This window comes from Nipponia nippon, unplaced genomic scaffold (assembly GCF_047370975.1).
Source record: "Nipponia nippon isolate SJK-2023a ecotype South Korea unplaced genomic scaffold, ASM4737097v1 scaffold_5, whole genome shotgun sequence".
Taxonomy (NCBI): Eukaryota; Metazoa; Chordata; class Aves; order Pelecaniformes; family Threskiornithidae; genus Nipponia; species Nipponia nippon.
Window position 1 is genome coordinate 73,127,779 of NW_028262369.1, and position 21,181 is coordinate 73,148,959.

The 21,181-nt window shown below is 36.6% G+C and overlaps 1 protein-coding gene across 7 annotated transcripts in view; it reads left to right on the plus strand.

Moving 5' to 3' along the window:
- The window catches only part of PDE1A (phosphodiesterase 1A), a 183,699-nt gene that overhangs the window by 36,782 nt on the left and 125,736 nt on the right, over positions 1-21,181 (plus strand). The gene's annotated exons all lie outside the window — the stretch shown is intronic.

The following is a 21,181-nucleotide window of genomic DNA, read 5'->3' on the forward strand; positions in this document are numbered from 1 at the left end:
AACTAGTTTTTTCTCTCTTACTTTCCCCACCCTTTTTTGGAAAGGAGAGTTACCTTTAATCCAGATTATTTGTAGGAATCCATATAATTTCAAGGATCTGGTTTATTGACACAATTAAAGGGATAACGGATGTGGCATGGGAATGAACTGTCAGAGCCGGGGTACAAGTATTAATTCACTGCTGAAACTGGTGTATTGAGAAACAGAATCCCTAAATTGTATTAAAGATTTTCCCTCATTGAGGCTGACAAACACAAGGAAATGTTACCCCAGTGCCGTTCACAGCAATGCCAGTGCTGAAGCACTGTTAACAAAACCATGAGATTGCTTCCCTCCCTCCCCCACTGCAATCGGAACAATAGAAAACACTGAATCAAAGATGCAGTGTTTTACATTTGCTTGGCACCGTGCTAACTTAATTAAGAATGAACTTGCTCAAGGATTTTTTCCATAGAAATAGGACAACAAGATGTTCTGGTACCACTCCCAGAGTATGACTCACAAAGAGAAAGCAGCAGAGAAAAAAAGTGGTTTTTTTCCTTTCACAAAATCACTCACTTCCTTTCAAGGTTATGCACTTGTTTTTGTTTCTAAATGTGTTATTTGATTCTCTTCCTAGTAATGTTTGGAAAAATAGACTTAAAGGTAGATGACAGCAATATTTATGGAGCGGGTTGTCGTCCCCTCCATTTTTGCTGAAAGATGCATGCTACATTCCTTCTGCCTTTAGTCACTTCAATACAACATGAAATCCTGACATGATTGCATGTTCTCTTGACTCCTTACTAAATGGGTTTGTTCTAGCAAAACAGACCAAACGATACCAATAAATTCTCTTTCAACATTCATTCATTAGCATTAAGAAGTATTGTGACAGGTAAGACTTTTCTTGATGTTTAAAGTACTTCTCACTCAAGCTAAACCCAAAGGCTGGCTTTTCACATTTTTTGCCCCCTCTCTGAAGGTGCTAGTCGTTTTTTATCAGTCAGCTTCTAAACAATATACTCAAATAATATGGTCAGATTGCCCCCCCCCACTTACAAATAATGATCAATAGCTTTGTCCTACTCATTACAGAATGATTAGGTTGCAAAGTCCTAAACTCGCATTTAATTGCGGTTCCTTGTTATAAATTGGGTCGTTGTTCCACATTCCTGTTAATGTCATGATTCCCGTCTGCTGTAGTTCATTATGACCGTATTGCTTATACTGTCTATATACATGGCAATCAAACAACTTCTCAAACATTTCAAGTAGTTCTTTGAGCTCCAGTAGCACAAAAACTTTAATGTATCTGGGACTATTAAACAAATACCTGTTGTTCTGAGAGCAAGAGAGTGAACTAGTACCTGACCTAGAATAAAGGCTTAATTTTTAGTTGCAATTGATTCCGTTTTGGTCATGTCACTGTGTTTTGCTAGCAAGAGAGTTTCTTTTAACACTTCGCCTCTCAGAGAAAGAGGCTAAAGTAATATGAATGACTGGTGGTGCTGAGGGACTTCTTCAACAGTAAAATCTGGTAAGTAAACCTAATACATTTCAGAGAAACACGTGTTAATGGGGCTTTGGGAAATGTGCACTTTTCGGGTGAATGGCTCATTGCTATTTCTTTGCAAGAACAAAAGTATTAAAAACATATGTAAAAGGAATAGTTAAGACAAAAAAAATGGGGAAAGGAAAATACATTTTGGAAACATGAAATATATATGAACACAAACTATCAGAATTTATTAATATGCCTAATATTTTGCTTTATATAAGAAAGAAAGAAAAACAGGGAAGAGTGTCACACACATTCATGTTACCACCATGAGACATGTCTGTGACTACTGTTCATTCTTGACATACCTAATCACATGTACAGAACTATGCGTCGGAGCTGATATGTAGTGAGGGCTATACACTCTAGATAATTCCAGTATCTGCAATGTCAGTGTTGATTTCTGTGTTGGCTTTTCATTTTTAGGGGACTGCCAGCTTTTTTCTTTTTTTTTTTTTCTTTTAATCTCAAAGGTGGCAAAACCAGCTAACCAAATCACTTGACTAGAAAGTTACATTGAATTCTTCTCATCTCTACTCCTGCTTGCCTCTGGGGTTTTTGATTATTCAGTGTTTCCCCTGGTATATGCCTGCATGAGACTTCATTTCTCTGGACTGACTTCTGAGGCCTCTGAAATCCGGAGTCACTGGTAAAACGGATTAAAAGCTAAAATACCTATCCCATAAGAAATATTAAATTCTGCAGGCTTCTTACTGGATTGTAAACTGTTTCAAGGTTGGGAAGTTCATGCATCTTTTACTTTTCTGATATTTTATGCAATCAGCTCATCGGGGAACTCTAGTAAGAGCCCCAGACAAATGGTTATTGATTTGTTCAGGTGCTTTATCGTGATGGGACTTTCCCAAGTCCACCTTGCAAAGATGAGGGAGTGGTATCTAGTTAAATACAACAATACACAGGGAGAACGAGTTCTGAAACCCCTCCTCACCCTTTCCCCCCGAGCCTACAAATGAAAGATTCTGGACAGTGGCCAGACTTGGAAAGTAGCTCTAAACAGGGTTCACAAAAATGGTATTTTAGTTTGATTTATCCTGGTTTGCTAATAAAGACACTCTTTGCAACAGGGAGTTTTTATAGTGGATATATGTGGGTGCACCACAACCTTCCACCCTCTGCATACTCATGTAGACTTACATCTCATTACTGTCTAGCTATTAATTGTATGTGTCTGTGAACAATGATGACTTCAAGTACTAAGCTGTCAATATGACTTTCGCAGATGAACATCTGAGTAGGCGTAAATGTCATGATAAGCATGCTGCCTTCATGTATCACAGAAAGTTATTATCTCCTTTTTGCTGATTCTTATATAACTATACTTTTGGCTGATAAAATAGAATAAATAATACTTATTTTTTTCATATTCAGCTGTGTTAAACATATGTATATATATGGGTGAAAATTCCTCTTACTAATAGTGATACTTTTTCCTTCAAAATACCTGTCAAATCTGACTGACACTTTTTCACATGTTGTTACTTAGATGAACTTGAATGCTTTAGAGCACTTAAATATGTGAAGTTAAATACACCAATATCAATTCAAGTCACCAACACCAATTGGCCCTCAGAAACTGTGGGGAAAGAAATGAATTGGATACTTTCTTTTACTTAACAAAATGTAAGAATCGTCTTTAGAGGTAGCAGCACTGCATACCATTGCCAAAAACGTATCTGAGGGGCTGGAGATAGGCAGATTCATCCACAGTTTTTGAAAGTTATAATGAATTTTAAAAAGACTATTTATAGTAATTTTGGATTTTTTTCTGTCATTTTTCCAAATTGAAGTAGTGTTAGACCCATAATAAATAGCAGGAAAACACACGGGAATAATAAAAAAACATGGCATGAAATTGATACTTTAGACAAAAATTGGAAACTAAAAAGGCATCAAAAGTAGGGCAATGCAGTCTCCACATTTAAGATAGGTATTGTTAATTCAGAATCGCACAGAAAAACATTTCCTTGCAAAATAAAAGCAAGATCATTAAGCTTCTGTACAAGTTTTAACCTTATAAGCACTTGTTATTATTATTTGCAGTACAGCAGCTAAAAAGATTTTAGAGGTTTCTCGGCATTATTCTCTGGGCTGTTTAGGTTCCAAGCTGCTGGCGTAGCTGTTAAGCTGCACTGTTAGTGGTGCTTCTTCCAGGGACTCAAAGTCTGACAAATGTGATGAAATGCAAAATACTGATAATCAGAAAAACCCCAGAATTTAAATGCAACGAATGTTTGGGGCAATTCATATGTGAACTTACAGGCTGCCAGTACTCATTTTATTTAACATTTACTGCTAGTCCAAGCAGACTTTTTGAAAAAAAAAATCTTCGTTGTAGTTTTGTGTCTTTTTGTGTCAGGGTCAGGAGCAGATGCTTGAACTTTCTAATCTCTTCTTGGCAGATCAGCTCACAGAAAAATCAAACAATGCTGCCTGCTACTTTTAAGCCATTCAGAGACCTTCTTTTTCAGTGGCTGTTGGAGAACATGAGTGTGAAAATGTTCAAACCAAACGCTCGCCAGGCATCTCTCAGTGTTCATGTAATCCTCAGTGCTCAAAGGCTTTGAGAAAAAGCATGAAGAGGAAAGTATTTCTTATTTCTTATTCCTCTTTAAAAGATACTGCTGATTCTACTTGTTCATTAATGCTGTAATTGGATAAAACAGAAAATGCTCCTTTGCTTCAATTTAACTATTCTAAACCAAAGTTTCTAAACATTGTTTTCTTAGTTTATGTCTGTGAAGAGCATAGCTGTGTGCAGGACATAAATTATGCTCAGGAGTAACTGACTTTTGTCTTAGTTTTTTATTAAATCTCAGATAAAATTGAGAAATGAAGTCTGGACTTCTAGGAAGTAACTAGGGTGCTTAAGTGCCCAGCCTTTAACTTCTGATGTAAACTAAGCAGAGGACTTTAAGACACTTTTCATAGTCTTGCCTCAATCTGTGATGCTGATAAATTCCACTGTTAGAAGATTTTGCTCAGATAATGGACATAGCACTCATTATTTCACTGAAGTATCAACATATCACAAAAAACAAACTTAACTCTGTCTTCTTAGCCATTCTCCTCTTCTTAGATGCATTTACGTGTAACTGGGTTTCTGCAGCTCTTTCATCATATCTTAAAACTCCTCTAAGTTCTTGTTCAGCATTTTTTCTAGAGCTTTAGTCTGTGATTCCTGCTTATACAAGTGTGGAAAGCTTAATATTCCAGCAGTTTAAGTAGAGCCTCAGACCACATCTCTAGAAATTCTTGGACTTCTGTTGTCATTGGCTTTTCTTCCTTTCTTTTTCTCTTCTTCGAGCCGTTGTTTTCTTGTTACATTTTTCTGTGTTTCTGTTTTAACCCTTGGTCTAGAAAAATGTGCTGCAGCTTTTTGGACATATGCCAAAATAAAAAAAGGATAAGTGCCAAGTTTTTAGTTTTAAAATAAGACCAGTAAGAGAGTTCGAAATGATTCATCACTTCCTGGCAAGTGTAATTATCACTGCAATCACCATTCATTAGCTATTTGCACCCTTTAAAGATGTGCTAAATATTACTGTAAGTTTAGAAAGTTATCGTTTCAACTGAGTCAACTGAAAAAAATTAGAGCAGCACAGGTGGGTGCTTAAAACAGGAAACGATACTGATCTTCAGGACTCGCAGAGCTGCCTTCCTTAGAATGACCTGCAAGAAACATGTCACATCTGTGTAAAAATGGTGTATACTGAGGTTAGGATAGCGGATATAGAAAATAAACTATTTCAGCTGGTTTAGCTATTGTGTTTGTCATTGTTGAAAGCCGACTGCTGAAATGTGAAACCAGTTCCACTTCTTCGCTGGGCGTTTATTCACTGTCTAAACTGGCCCATTGGAGATCCAGTAATTATGTTTAATATTCACTTTGTGCATTTATTCATTCTGTTTTAAGCAAATCACTTGTAGCTTCACTCCGATTGATGCTCCCTGGCAACTATCTATAAGCAAACAAGGAATCTTATTTTAACAAGGTATAGTTGTAATTTCTCTGTATTTTTGAACCTCATAAAGATGACTCAAAGCATAATTGATTCTGCCTGTAAGTAAACTACTGTGGGATGCAGATTCATTCTCACCAGTCATTGCTGAAAGTTTAAAACAAAATTCAGACTTGGTAACATATCAGTGTACTCATTTCTCGGATAACATGTTGTGAGATCTTTGGGGTAGCAATCAGCTTTCTGTTCTGTTTGTACAGCAGCTGGTACAATGATGTCTTTATCTGCCACTGGGAATTTTGGGTACTATCACAGCAAACAAATGTTTAAAATACATTGTTTAGAATTCTTATAGTGCATGAAAATTTGTCCACGTTGTTATGAATGACTGCTATGCTAGTGAAAAATCTTTACCTAAGAAATAAATGCTATTATTTAGTATTTCAGCATTTATTTTTGCATGTCACCTGAGCTCTGTTCATACCCAGGAAGGTTAGACGCAAAGAGCTGCCTTTATTTCCCTGATCCTGTGACATTCAACTCTAGCTGAAGGTCTCTCCTGTGACCTTATATCGTTGTACATTAGAATCAAAGCCTTCCCAAAACATCTCATGCTGGAATACTACTAAAAATGGAGGAATCAAATGGTGTGTAACAAAAGAAGTTTTAAGAGGGGAAGGAGGGGAGGAGGGAATAACTTCAATGGAAATAGTAAGGAAGGGAGAAGACCTGAAACTCCTCAGAAGTGATGTGTGTGGGAATGTCCCTAATCCACGTTATCTTCTGAATTTCTTCAGTCACTACATCCAGCTGCTGATTAATTATGGTAGGACAAAAGAACATTTCAAAGTAGGTTTCAGCTTTAGAATGAGTGAATATATTGTCTGTGTAAGAGGACTGTGTCAAAGTGTAGACATTTCAGTACTTTTACATCAGGAAAATAAATAAAGGGATATTTTGTGCATTGTGATATGCAATTTAGAATCTTATATGGATTTGGCTTTTAAAATTTCATAGTATGAAAAAGTGCTAGAGATGAAAGTAGATTTCATTTCATTCTCCATTAGAGTGATTAGATAGCTGGGAAGGGCACTGAACACCTTCTATGTTTCCATGTGTTTTTTGGAGTCCAGAATAGTTTTGTCTTTGACCTCTTCTCCAGGCAACCTGCATGAGGCTGACTTGTGAAATTTCAGTACTATTCCTGCTTACTCCTACGCCAAGTCAAAGTTGTTAGTGAAGAGTCCTTTAAGAAGCTGAAACAGAATAACCCTCCTTGGTTTTCTATCTTCAACTTAAGGGGAGTTATTGACAGATGCTGTTCTTGCATTACAATGTTGCTTGACTTGAAAGATTGCATTGTGCTAATGGGAGAGGGTAGGTGGGTTTGCTGAACTCCAGACTCGACTAAAGATATTTTCTTAGTTAAAACCAAGATTATGATTATGCAACAAATTACACATAACCCTGTGATTTAGTGAGTCAGCCTGGTCAAGTGTAGTGGCCTTCTTCTACAAGGTTCTTCAGTATTTCTCACTGTGATTTGAAGTTTTATTTGCATTACTGACTGAGCAGAAGTCTGATATCGTAGATAGGGTTTGTCAGCAAGCTGGCAGAACATAAGTTTTCCTTTCCTGGCACAGATCACATTAAGAAATTTATCAGGGAATATTATGCAGACTCAAAATCTGTCAGAAATATGAATGACAGTGTGACAGAAACCACCTGCATAGCTCATGATGTTCTTGGATCAAAGTACCAGCAGGAAATTACTGCAGTATTCCAAATAGTAAGTGTGGTGTTGGAACAAAGCAGAAACCTTGAGAACAAGTTGATATTTGCCTTTTTCACTTTAAAGTGGTTCCTTAAAGCTTATACCAAAGGACATACTGAATTTGTGGCAAGCGCTAGTAAGAAATAGTGAATTACATATCCACAAATTGACAAGAACTGTATGAGACTAGGGCACCTGATACATAAGAGGGATGAAAAAGATACTGTTGGATATTACTGCAGAGGAAAGGGGTTTCAAAAGAAACTATTGCTACAAAGTCACTGAAATGAAAATTTGCTTGATATAGGAGAAGAAACAAAGGAAGAAAGAATACTTAGTTCTTAGAAAGAATTTTAGTCCATAAAAATCAAAGCACCTTTTGAAGGGAAGAAATTTTATCAGCTCCCAGTGTTGAAACTTAGGTAGTCTGAGTTGAAAGTGACCTGTCCAAGATCAGTCAATGGACTAATCAAAAGCTCAGGGCTCTTAGGTCCCAGCCCAATCTTATCTATCAGTCCGCACTGTTTACATTTGTGCAAGAAGGAAAAATAACCAGGTTATTTTTGCCATTAATCTATTCTAAATGCCACTCACTTCACTTAACAAAGGACATTCTGTGAAGCAATCAGCTTCCGCCATCAATATGGCATAAGCATACAAGGCTTTGTGCAGTATTAGCAATAGCAAGCTAAATCTCTGTAAGCTGGAATTGAAGCTGTCTTGTATGCATTCAGAGGTCACTTCAACATCATAATTTTAGATTGATCTAAGAAAAACTGTGAGGATAATGTACTTACCACTCATGATGCATGTAGTTTCCAAGGCGATTTCGTACCGTTGGTGAAATTGTTTTTTTATCCAATTTATATTTATATTTAACTTGTCAACATCACTTTAGGCGGAGTCCGAGGAAGGGTCATTGCTTACAACAGTTACCAATAGCAGGATATTTTCCAGCAAATTTGAAGGTATGCTTTTGATACTAGTTGGCTGAAATTAGAGTGCGAGTTTGATCTGTTTGCTGTGTGGTGACTTTGCCTTTTAGACTTAGTTTTTCCTCTGCTGTTGTCATTGTGAATGAATACAGTGACTTGCTTCATCACCTCTTTTGTTCTGTGGTTCCTTGAGAAACATATCCATAAAATTGCTTTTAGAGCCCGGGGAACTTTCTAAGAATCATACACTGGCTGGAAACTATATTTGGCAAAGAGTTTTCAAAGGTTTGTTGTCAGAAAGGTGTACCTACTGGCTCTGAAATGCTCTGACACAGGTACATTTTTGTTCTATAGTTTGCAGTATTATTAACTTACAGCAAGAACTGCAAATACAGTGAGAGCAAAATTAGAATTCAAAATTATGTTTGTGGCACAAAAACACAGTGCAATTGCCAGACTTTTGCCACATTTAGGCAACAGTAATGAGTTTTACAAACACAGGATGGGGAAAAACTAGCTGCATTGCAATACCACAGAAAAGGATCCAGGTGGTAATCACAAACTTGAAAAAAAGTCAACAGTCTCCTGTTGTTACAAAACAGGTAAAATATCATGCTGGGAGATGTGACTTCTGCTAGCACTTGTGAACACTGTCACAGTGATCTAACTTCTGAAGTTCATGCATCTCTTTCCAAGCACTGGTCATTGTCTTGGCTTGTATTGTTTCTGTTGGTTGCAAAATACTACTTATGTATCTGATTTTGAGCTCCGCATGCCCATCACAGTGTTATTCTTGAGAGGTTTTATACCCTTTTTAATGTTCACAATATCAACCTGAAGTGCAAAATGTTCTTTATTTGCAAATCTAACTGGTCAAGAGCAAATACAGTCTTTCAGTAGTATCATTCTGAGATATTTGTCCCAGATCACCATCATAATTTGTTTGTTTTTGTTTTCAGAGATTCAGACTGCATGTTTATGTTAATGAACGATTAGGTTTCCCACTTTTCACTCTTTTCAAGGATATGTGTTTGCAGTTTTAAAATTTTCAGTTTTAAGTGGAATGCAATTTTCCTCAGCATCTGCAATACAGTTTCATAGTTAGTCTCCTTGCCTGATCTAACAGGAAAATACTGAGATGTGAAGTGCATCAGAACCAGTTATTCTAAGAACTAAACCTACTTTCTGGCTTATGTTCTCACTGCTGGCAGCCATTGCTGGGAGACACCAATGAAGCACTATTTAAGTCTGCACTTATTCCTTGTGTTTCCAAAAAGCCTCAGGTCTCTGGGAGCTTTTAATGGCTCCCTTCTTGCAGTCATGTTTCTTGCTTTTGATACCCTGAGCCACTTGAAAGTCTAATTCGTCATTATCCCCATGGCTTTGTAACATGAGCTTCTGCACAGCACAGTCACTGTTTGAACTCCCCCTGAGCCCCTCCCCAAAGATATGGTTCACTAAACCAGAGAAATCCAAATCACAAAAACAGTCATTTACACAGGAATATGAAAGACAGACGTTATCAGAAATAGAAAGCAACTTGTTTTTACATAGACATATTACTGGCATTTCTGTGGTCTTCCCTGTGTTTCTTTTCTAAAATAGTCTTGCCAAAACAGCCTTAGCAGAGTTGACCCGAGTAGCCCATAACATTTTCCTTAGGCTGTATGTTTTTGTGAAATGTTTTTCTTAATCGTGGTATTTGAGCTGGTCCCCATCATATCACTAAAAGAATAATTTCCTAAGGGTCAAAGAGTATAATTTGGATAAAGGGATAATTAAATAACATTGCATTGATCCAAGTGAGGAAAATTCTTAGTTGTAATTGCCATTTTACTGACAGAAGTCATGTGGGCACAACTGCTTGCTTGTATAGAGTCAGGGTGAAAGCCACGTTCATAAATGTCTCAAACGCTCTGTAAGAAATGCTGTTAAATGAACAATTATATTTTAGCACCTGTCATATAGTCATTAATTATAACATGCTCATTTCATTTTACATGCTATTTAAATGCTCACCATTGTTAGATGCTTTCTTGATTGTATGTATCTGTAGAGTGAAGTCATTCAGTGCACCAAACCAGAATATGTCACTGAATTTAAAGTCTTTAACTTACTATAGTGGCCTTGCAATAAATATTGTGGATTACTTCAAATAAAACTGAAGAATATGAGCAGCTGTCTCAATCTGAACCCAACTTATCTGGACATGAGAAGTTCAAGCAATGCACCTCAAGAAACTGAACAGCAGTATCAGAGAAAAGGGTGCAAGCTCAGTCTGCATAGTTTGCAGTGAGGTACAGGGCATTGGCAGGTGAGCATTGGCTACTAAAAGGTTGATTTGACCCATGCCTGGTTATCTCAGTCTAAGGCTTGGAGAAGACACCATGCTAAATGCCCTGCTCAGGGCTGAGTGGTAGTACTAGAGGCTGTTCTCTTTAACCTTCCTGTTTCTGAGCTATGCTAGGGTTGCTAACAGGCTATGTGGAAGGATGTTTAGCATCTTCATGGCTCATATTGTTCTTATGCAAAAGGGTGTAATTCCTCACTTGAAAAATGGCAGTGGGCTTCAGTAATATTTCTGGAAGCACATCTGACAGGTGTTACCCAAGTTCAGGGCTCTTGTGGGGGAAGAAGGTTAAAATTCAGTGGAGAGTGTGTTTTCCCATAGGTTTACTTCAAGATCCACTAAAACCTGTTTCTTTAAAGGAATAGAAATAGTTCCTTCCTAAGGCTATCTTAAGTTGCATTTTTTATTTTCCACTGCAAATGTCCTGATTAGCTAGGACCTATCCTAACTGGATAGGTCTTTTTGTTGGGAATATGATTTACCACATACACCATATTCAATGAATATTGCTCCGTCTGCTCTCTGAGGACCACACTGACAGTGAGTTTAATCATGCAATGAATGCTACTGACGTCAGTGGGACTGAAGTTATAACAACTTCTCTCTGATGTAAATGAGAGGCGCTCTGTTTTTCAAAATGTCCAAGATGAGACTACTACAACTCATGGTGGAAAATACTGAAATCATGGAATTTTGTTTAACTGTGCAAATTTTAATGAATTGGTGATGTTAAGTGCGCTCAGCTGTGTCTGTGTCAGCTAGTTGGGACTAGTTACATGACCATGTACGTCTTATATTTCTTTTTTCTATATGCATTAATTTAATTCTTGTACCAAGCAGTCTGGTGTGAATATTCAAAAGCATAGAGTAGTAGACAAAATAAAAGTCTGATAATAGCAGAGCCACTAAATGCTTGACATTCCCCATGGCACACCTACTGGGCTTCAGCAAAAATATCGGTTTGTGATACACGTGGTGGTATCTCTTACACATTGTTTGACTGGATTGGATATTGTTATCTTGGACATGTTAATTCCAGTTCTAGCTTGTCTTGTCAGGATGGTAGCAGAGTAGCATTATTGAATGTACAGATCTCCCTGCTTAATTATAAATTCTGCAACAAGATAATTAAAAATCTACTACTTGGGTATTTATATCATTAATTTCCAATTAGTCTCATTACGCTTTACTGCTTGACAATAATCTGTATAACAAAAGAGAGTTACTGTGCTCATGGCAGTGGTATTTAAAAGCTGTTGAGAATATGCATTTTATATTAAAGGGAAAAATGTATATTAAACATTAGCAGAGAGCTGATTTTGTTACTCATAAAAATGAGATTAGAAATTAATCACCAGTATCAAACATTTAATAGGTAGGAGCAAGAAAACAAATACTGGTGTGAAATATACTTATCAAAGAAGAAATTTATGTCAAAATGACCACTGCATTGCTCAATGCAGTGGCAACTTTTGCTTTTGTCATGAGAATTTGTAAAACATAGATGATGAAAATGCACAATATTTCAGTGTGCTGACTAAGGGGAACCATGAAGCTCCTGGGACTCAACAGAAGAAACTTGCACCTGTGCATTAATGATTCTCATCTGAATTGTGTTTCAGTGGTTTAGTTCAAATTGCCGGTTCTGATTCTAGTCAGAAGGTACCCACATAATATAGTCCAGAATCATAATAAAAAAACAACTCGGTGTGTTTTTTGACAGGTTCCAGAGAAAAAGGTGAGATGGAATGAGTGTGAAGCAAAACTGTTCATCCTTCTGTTAGGGGATGAGTGGAACCGAGTGGTAAAATTCTAATAAGAACTACATAATTGACACCTTTTGGGAGGAGGGAAAATGCACCCAGTCTTCAGTTCAAATAACATAAAATACTATACAGTGGTCAATTTTAATCTGCATCATATTAAAATTATCTTCCAGCTATTGTCAAGATGGTTTTAGATACTGGAAAACCTTTTTCTTACTGAATATTATGTTTTAATTTATCATTCAGTAGTGACTCATGAGAAGTTTAATAGTACCACGAAAGACATCAGTACACAGATTTTTGTTAAAAATTCTGTCCTTTGTTGCTTTTAGTTCAGTTTTAAGACTTTAGTATGAAAAATGTCAACTCGTTCTTAGGTCCAGGTACACGTACAGACCATAGGTAAGGAATTTAACAATGCCTTGGGGTGTGCTTTGTCTTTTTAGTGGATAAGCAAAACAGTGCATTCTCTGGGGCTGGGAGCATAGCCCATCACATTGTATGCTAAATTCATATGTAAAAAAATTGCATGAGTAATAAAGCCAATTATATTGTACCCGCATTCAAACATCTCAGAGAATTTAACTAGCAAAATTAGTCTGCCTCAGCCTTGAGTTTAGCCAGATTCTGGTATAAAATGAATGCACATTAATTTTTTTTGCAGTTCGTGGTTCTAGTACAGTTTTGAAATTAATTTTTCTGAAATGAGATTTTAAATGAAGATGTATTTCCATGTAGAAGGGGAAGAGAAAAAAATCTAGGCAGAGACCTTACAGGAAACCATGACTCATTCCTTGTTTATAAACTGTAACATTTGGTGTGTTTCACATTCTCTAGTCAGGTCCTTTTTATTTTATATTGCTGGAAAACTTTTGACCCTTTGTAAAAAGTGAGAGCACTGAACTACTTTTGAGCACTGTTTTTATTTTAAAAAATTGTTCACTAAATAAGTGATATTCTGACAAGCTCACTGTAGATCAACTGACTGTCAAAATTTATCCAAAGGAGTAACAGGTCCTGAACACAAACACACTAGTGAACCCTTCTTCAGGATGGTTACCAGTGATTTCAGTGGGAATTATACTGTATTTCCCACACTTATATAATTGTACTTACTTTCTCTAGCAAGAGGCTGAAGATTTCTTTGTTGGTTTTGCACACATACTTTTTAAATCAAATAAGCTGAAACATTTGAAATATGTTCTGGAGTTCTTTCTTATCTAGACTACAATTAGCAGGAGAGCCCTGTTTTACATAGTTTAGTCATACTAACAATTAATTTTACCAGGGGGAGAAAGAGAAATATTTGATATACAAAAAGTCTATGTTTCTCCTTTGCTGCTTGTTTTTCCTCTCTGGAAATGCTGTTGCCAAAACCAGGGTGAGTTTTCTTCTGGGTCTCCTTAAGGTTTTGCTAGAAGAGATAAACTTCCCACCAGTCTTCTGTCATGAGTACACATAAACTTGCCACATTTGGAAGGACGTCATCACAGTAAATAGAGACTTGGGAAGAAGTGTGTGTGGTGTTGGGGAGATGGTGAGCTGGTATAAGGAGGAAAATAATGTAGGTAATTTATATGTAGAATAAAAGATATAACTCTTTGCAGTCACCTTATCTTTGAAAACCAGTACTGTGTATTGCAAAGGCCACAATAGAATCTAGATAGAAAGAAAAAAAAAATCAGATCATTACTGTATGCATTACATTTTGTGAATATCTTTGTAATAGAAAGATAAGAATGATCAAAATGTTATTGTCTTAGAATAATAGATTTCTGAGTCATGCACAAGACATTTTTTGTCTATGGCCATGTTACATATCTGAGGATAGAGCTGAACTCACAATTTCATTTATCACTCTTTGTAAGACTTTAAAATGATGAATGTCACATTTCAAGACATCTACGGGGAAACTGTTATTTAAAAGCAATTTTCGCAATCAGAAAGCAAAGCTCTGGTATTATTAGTGTTGCTATTTCAAAGAAAAAAGGTTTTGTAAGATGATATATAATCACCTGTAGAGTTTTTGCTGTTGCAGCTTCTTTGTATCTAACCAGTGGATAATGGCAACGTGACCAAAGAACAAACAGTTGATAGCAAAGACACTGCAACAACTCCCAGATACTACTAATCCCCAGGAAAATGCATGTGTGTGTACTTCCAGATAGTTTCCGTGTCTCTCAAACTCAACGCCAGAAATCTAATGATGAAAACCAGAAAATGTCAATAACTGTGCATAGACCAGAGTGTTTTAACCAATGAAAATGAAGTAAGTTCCAAAAAACTGAGAAATAGCTGAACTTGGAGAACATGATGAAAGGCAGTGCAAAATACTTTCAAAATCTAAAATGAAAAAAAATCTTATTGTATCTGAAGCAGAACTGCCTGAAAGAAAACTTTAAAAAATAATATTTATTTTTCATATACCATTAATCAGAACAGGCCTACAGTTCTTCCCGTTGTCTTGCAATGGTTTCTCTATTATGTATGGCTGATGGTTGTTTAAATTTGGTTTCAAGTTCATGCTCTGCTACCTACACAGAAATTTAAAACTGGATTTGAATGCAAGTTAAGAAGAAAAACCTATGTAGTGGAGAGGTAGTTATGATAGATTCTTGCCTCTTTATTCCGGTCTTTCAGATGAGAACTTCTATTGTATATAGAGAAAATTGATACAGCCTACCATATCTCTTCTGATTCCTTTTAGCATAGTCTCTGTCCTATTAAATGCCCATATATTTTCCATGGGGAACTGCAGTTTAGCAGAGAAATTCTTTTGGTCATGATCTTGCTGTTATCCAATAGCCGTTCTTAATATATGCCACAGTTACTCATGTTTTCCTTTCTCGATAATTTTGGAGTTCTAAACTATTTTTTGCTATCTTTAATTGTTTTACCGAATATTTATACTGACATACATTTTAATCATTATCACTAAAGAGTTTAGCCTTTATCTTTTGCTTGGTATTCTGTAGCCCATCTGTACTAAGTCCTGGGCATTTTACTACCCTTTTCCCCCTTAAAGAACAACAGTATGCTTAGTCAGTAGTTGCTCTATTGTCCAGTATATAGTTGCCATTTTATATATACATTTAGAAAACACATGGCACATCAATTACAGTGTTTTCCAATGGAGACTGAAAGTCCATCCACTGTGGCCAATAATAATATTGCACTGGCTCAAAACCAAAGAATGTCATGTTTTGACTCTCGTATCTCAGTGCTAATTTAGTATCGTATCCCGAAGGAATTTCTTTCTCCTTGTTTCCCCTCCCTTCCTCTCCTTCTCATCCCCCTCTTCCCCTTCACTGAGGATGCAGAGTATAGAATCCTAATAATATCAGGTAGAATCAAACAAAATACAACTGTGATACTGGTCATGTTCCTCAGAACAGTTTTATTAATCGGGAAAATTAGTATCCCCATGAGATGTTGGTATTTGTATTTTTTTGGTATTTCTACTTATTTGCTTTGAGCTTTGCTAGGACTCTTAAGATATGGTAAAATATAAAAGCAGAAGTAAAGGACTGGGAAGCTTCTTAAGCCAGTTCCTGTGCTCCAGTCTGAGCAGGAAAGTCTTAGCAGGGAAATTAATCTCCTGCATGACGGCATTGACGTAAGTCTCTGCTCAGTTTGTGTGTGCATGTAAACAGGGAAAGCAAGAGAGAATAAAACAATTTTATAAATATTCTTACTTAAAAGAGAGGTAAAAAGGGAAGACAGAACTTAAAGACCTGCACAACTGTTTGCACAGGGCTTTACCACATGTACTACAATAGATCCAGTAACATTTGCCAACATCTGTATCTGGATTCTGAATGAGTCGCAATTATCTTCAGTGCTGTCTAGTTTTTCAGGCTTGGAGAAGTCATTGGGTTAAGTTTTAGAGTGGGTTTTGCTGACGTCAACACGAAGAAATAAATTGAGACTGTCCTACACATTTACGGACGCAGAGTGCATAAGCTTAATGCAAACCTGGTAGAGCAGCTGGGTGAAAAAAGCATTCAGCCTGATCCATGACAGGATGAACTGTGCTGAGGAATATGGGTATCTATAATTTAGCTCTTAAACCATTACGCAAACACAGTTCTAGTGGGTAGTATTCTATATTAAGCATTATATGCTTCTGATAAAGATTACCCTTTGTATGGCAGGCAATCACAGCATCTCCCATAGCATTTAACCTGTGTCTGAGGACAGTACAAGACATCATACACCTGGGCAATTTTATTGGCTCGATATAGACTGTTAGATTTGGAGAGCCTGCATGTGGACTGGAAGCTGGTAAAAAGGGTGCTGAGAGACATATCCCTCTCATTATCATGAAAAGGCTGTGACAGCTATTCTGTCTTGTGGAGAGCCTTGGAAGACCCTCTTCCTTGCTTAAGTCACAATGACGGCATAGATGGATTTCACATCACCCCTCCAGTTTCTTATGCATCGAGTTTAAATGCTTAGCCTGTATGCAGCCTTTACGGAGTGGATTTAATTCACTAATCATATAAATAACTAAATAAAAATCTTGTTAGGAGTTGCACAAGATACACTGATTTTCTACTGTAAAAAGTTTCCTCTTCATGCTTTAGTTAGTGATTTAATTACATTACAAATTTCCTAAACAGTGAACTGGTGCAATGTACTTGAAAAGTAAAAGACCATTCTCATCATAAGTTCTGCTTTAGATTTTTATATTTCAAAACCGTACATTTAAAAAAAAAATTGAGAAGCATGTAGATGTATGGTTTGGGCTTTTTTTACTTACTTCAATTAGTCCAGAAAATAAATGGATGCATAAAATTACCTCTCCACTTGTTCTCTTGTTGCTTATGAACAATAGGGGAAAGCCTCTGACCCCTTGCTTTCTTATCGAAGCAGAACAGAGATTGTGGCATTTAATGGATTAAAGCTTTACGTGTCACACATTGTTGCCAGAATTAAGGACAAAAGTCCAAAATTTGGGTGAAGTGGCAAATAGATGGAGTCAAAAGCCCAAATGGTACAGTTGGTTGGTAAATGGTTTCATGCACACAAAAATCCCAAACTACACAGCAGGTTCAGTTAGAAGCTGATAATAGCAGTTGGTTACCAACTGTAACCAACAAGTTGGATGGTGTATTCAGAGATTATTTACTCTATTTTCTCTTCCAAGGCAAGGCTAATAATTTCTGAAAGGTGTTTATATAGCCTTTTAAAAATCTACCCTTAAAAACTTACTCATTGTGATTCCATGGACAGGTTTCTTCAGCAATTCATGTGCTTATTATTTTCCATTGAAAAGTATTCTTTTCACCATTGAATCTTTATTACCGTTACTTACGGCTCTATGAGCTATTTTGCAGCCCATTATTTCTTGACCAGGATGATAAGGAAAATAGTCTGTTTCCATAAACTTATGTTGCTACATTTATAATCTGGAAGATTTTTAATTATGTTTGCTTTTACTTTTCTTTTCTTTAGGTTACATTATATGTGACTTTTTGCCTTTCCTCATATGAGATGTTTTCTAGATTTCTGTTTTCTCAAGGTTTAGTCCAGTATGTCTCTGCTGAATCCTTTTGCCCCAAACCAAGAAACAATGCTTCAGGTGAGCTTTAGGAATACAGAGAGAATGGGCGGTTGCTCTTCTGGATGATACTCCCTTTTATATGTCCCAGGGTGATACTTGTTTTTTCATAAGACTGTGATAGTATGTTTAGTTCATGATTCACTGCTACTTCCCATGCATTTTCTGAAGAAGTGCTGCCTAGGCAATGGCCCCTCGTTCAGCAGATTATTCCCATGTGTATGCAGAGCTTGGTATTTTTAATATCCTCTTTTTTTTTCTGAACATTTCTGGAATTTGTTACAGACAAAGAGCTTACTAGCTGCTAATATTGTCAGTGATGGACTAAGTATATCACCTATCTCCATCCAAACCATTGAAGAAAACATTGAATAGTGCTGGGCCTGGGACAGCAAGCTTCTTAGAGAAATTATCTTTCTACTTTGACAGAATTACTACTCTGCAGTACAGTTTACCAATTATTTTTCTCACTTATATTCCAGCAGTTTCATAAGACAATTTCTTTTTTCCCATATGTGGTTGATCATGCATTTGTAATTTCTTTGTCTTCCCTTTCTGTTGGTCCTCCCACCTATCCGTCTTTCTAGTGGGGTAGATGAGCCCTTAACCCTGACCAGCAATGCCTACACATATCTTCATTAGCCAGTAGATATTTTAGGTAGAAAGTAGAAGGAATCAACTGTCTGACACATACAGATTACTGGTTCTTAAATTTACCATCTTAATTGCCCATAGCTTTGAAATTAAAGTAGAAAAATAATTACATTTCTAGACTTCTGGCAAAGAGCTACAGATCAATAAGAAATATGTGGCATTAAAACAAGCAGAATAAAATATTTTGGGTTCTAGCTCACATATAGTCTTTTGCCTTGAGACATAGTATGAGGTATCAAATTATTTAACTATTGCTATAGATATTGAGGTTAGGGAAACTGAGGTTTTGTGAGTGGTAAAGTATTACATGCTTTTGGTCCAAAAAATCTGCTTTCACATGAACATATGCATGGGAGGTGAAATAAAAATAGCTTTCATCGCATAGAAAGAACAGTGGTCATTGGTTGTGTTGGGCAAACAATAGCAACAATAATTGGAAAATAAATTGAAAAACAAACAATTCAGGAGTTTTCTGCTTGAGTTTCATCCAGTGTTGGCAAATTAAAGAAGATATCTCTAGGGCATAATTTAAATAGCTTTTTACCATTCTAATTATTGCTGAAAGGACTAGTCCGAAGTAAGAAATATGATGAAGATTATCTATAGAGGACTTTTAAAAATTGCAGTAATGCTTTCAAGCAAAAGAATTCCTCGTTCTAATAGAAATGCACCTCTTCAGTGCATTCTGTGTATCAGGTCCGGGTATGTCCTACAACTCACTAATATTACTCCAATATGCTCTAATACTGTAATCTGCAAAGAGTTACATGCAGGTGAATTTTATACATGTGATTTTTCCACTAAACAATACAGGAATAATCTTAGTGTGACTCAGGCTTCAGGCAGTCTAGTTAATCTTTTGTGTCTTTCTGAAATGTCCTTTCTTGAAGAATTTGTGTGAATACTTATTCAACATGTAGACATGATTTCTGAATATTACAAGGAAAAAGTCAGTGGGTTGCTGCTGTGTTGAATGAAAAAATGGTCAAAGAGGGCTCTCTGGAAGATGAAAACCAATGCAATTAAAGTGAAGTTCTGTTACCATTTTATATTAATATTTTCTTTCCCTGTCTTCTTTTTTTAACATCTCAAAATTCCTTGTAGCCAAAGTAATTACACTGCAGGAATTTCAGCTTCCCCAAACAGGACTTTTTACAGTGCCATGCTTAAATGGAAGTCCCATGAACAATAATGTGCATTGGACTAGGCCCAGAAAAATTTACTTTTAAGATGCATACTAGTTTCAGTACCAATAAAACTGCTAGATGAAAGGTTGGGGAGTTCAATGGAAAAACATATTTGGTTTATGAAAAACTGAGATAAACTGAGAGTTTAGAGATTTTTTTTTCTTTCTTGAAACTCTCAGAAGGTATCAAGTTTTTTACCCTGAGCTACAGATAGTCCCTCTGAATAACAGAAGTATAGCAGTCCTATGCACATAATGTGAACAGAAAGAAAAGGGAGATTTCTTTGTGATTTTCAGCTTTCTGTATAGACAGTGAGTGAACACACTTCAAAAAGCAGCAAATTATTTTGAAATGCTGAAACCCAGAGCAGGAAAACTACATGACGAAAAATGTGAATCTTGGCAGGCAAGAATAAGTAAGATCATGACTACATAAAAATATTTAAAAATATGACAACACTCTGAACACTGCATATTGTTGAAGAAAGATCTTCAGATCCTTCAAGATCTTGGCAAAAGCTAATCTGTGATCTGATAAAGATAATTGTTTTCCTTATGAAGATGTATTTCTCTCTACTTCTCAGAGAAGTAGAAATGAAGAGTGGGGCAAGGTGAAACTGAATTGACACAAAATAACTGGTGATGGCTGTCTGATAATTGTTCCTTTAGATAATTACTCCATGGCTGTGTCAAGAAAATAGTTTTATATAGTGAGGGGATCAGTTTCTGGGTCCTTTCAGGCTAACCAAACTTAACACTGTCGCTATGTTGTATAAGCAATATATATTAGCTCTAGGAAGAGATTTTACCCGTTTCAGTAAAATCCATTACACTGCTAAATTTTCCTTTGTGAAAATATGTATTACTGGAATGTTTGTTATCTCTCTATTTGTTGTATAGCATTATTTCTTGTAAATCTTATGAATTTAATAATAATTTGTGCATAATGTAATATGAACTTTCTTGGTCATATACAGCTTAAGACACATCTCAGTGTTGCTTATCTTGCCTTTTCTGCGGATTTACAGTGTCCCTCAAACTTAATCTGATAATGCCAGCGTTATACACTTAACTGTGTAAATTTGCCACTCCTCTGCTCTCCCTCCAACCAATAATGCAATTGCAAAAGATGCCCAACCTTCCTGATCCTACTTGTCACATATCAGTAACCTCACTTAGCACGTACCGAGTGCTTTCCAAGAGTTAAGCCGCAAGCGAGCTCCAGTGCTGGGTCATAAGGAAGAAACAACTGCGGCAGGCAGGTCCTTTGCTTCCTCGGCAGGAAGGGGGCACACGGTTCCAGGGTAATGTGCAGCCAGAGTGTACAGCTACACACATGGTGATGGCTTGCTGCTGGTTTACTGCTCCTTTGGCCAGGTTCCACGTTTCCCGTCAAGCCCTGTGCCAGCACAGCTTTGTTATGGGCCCTTTGA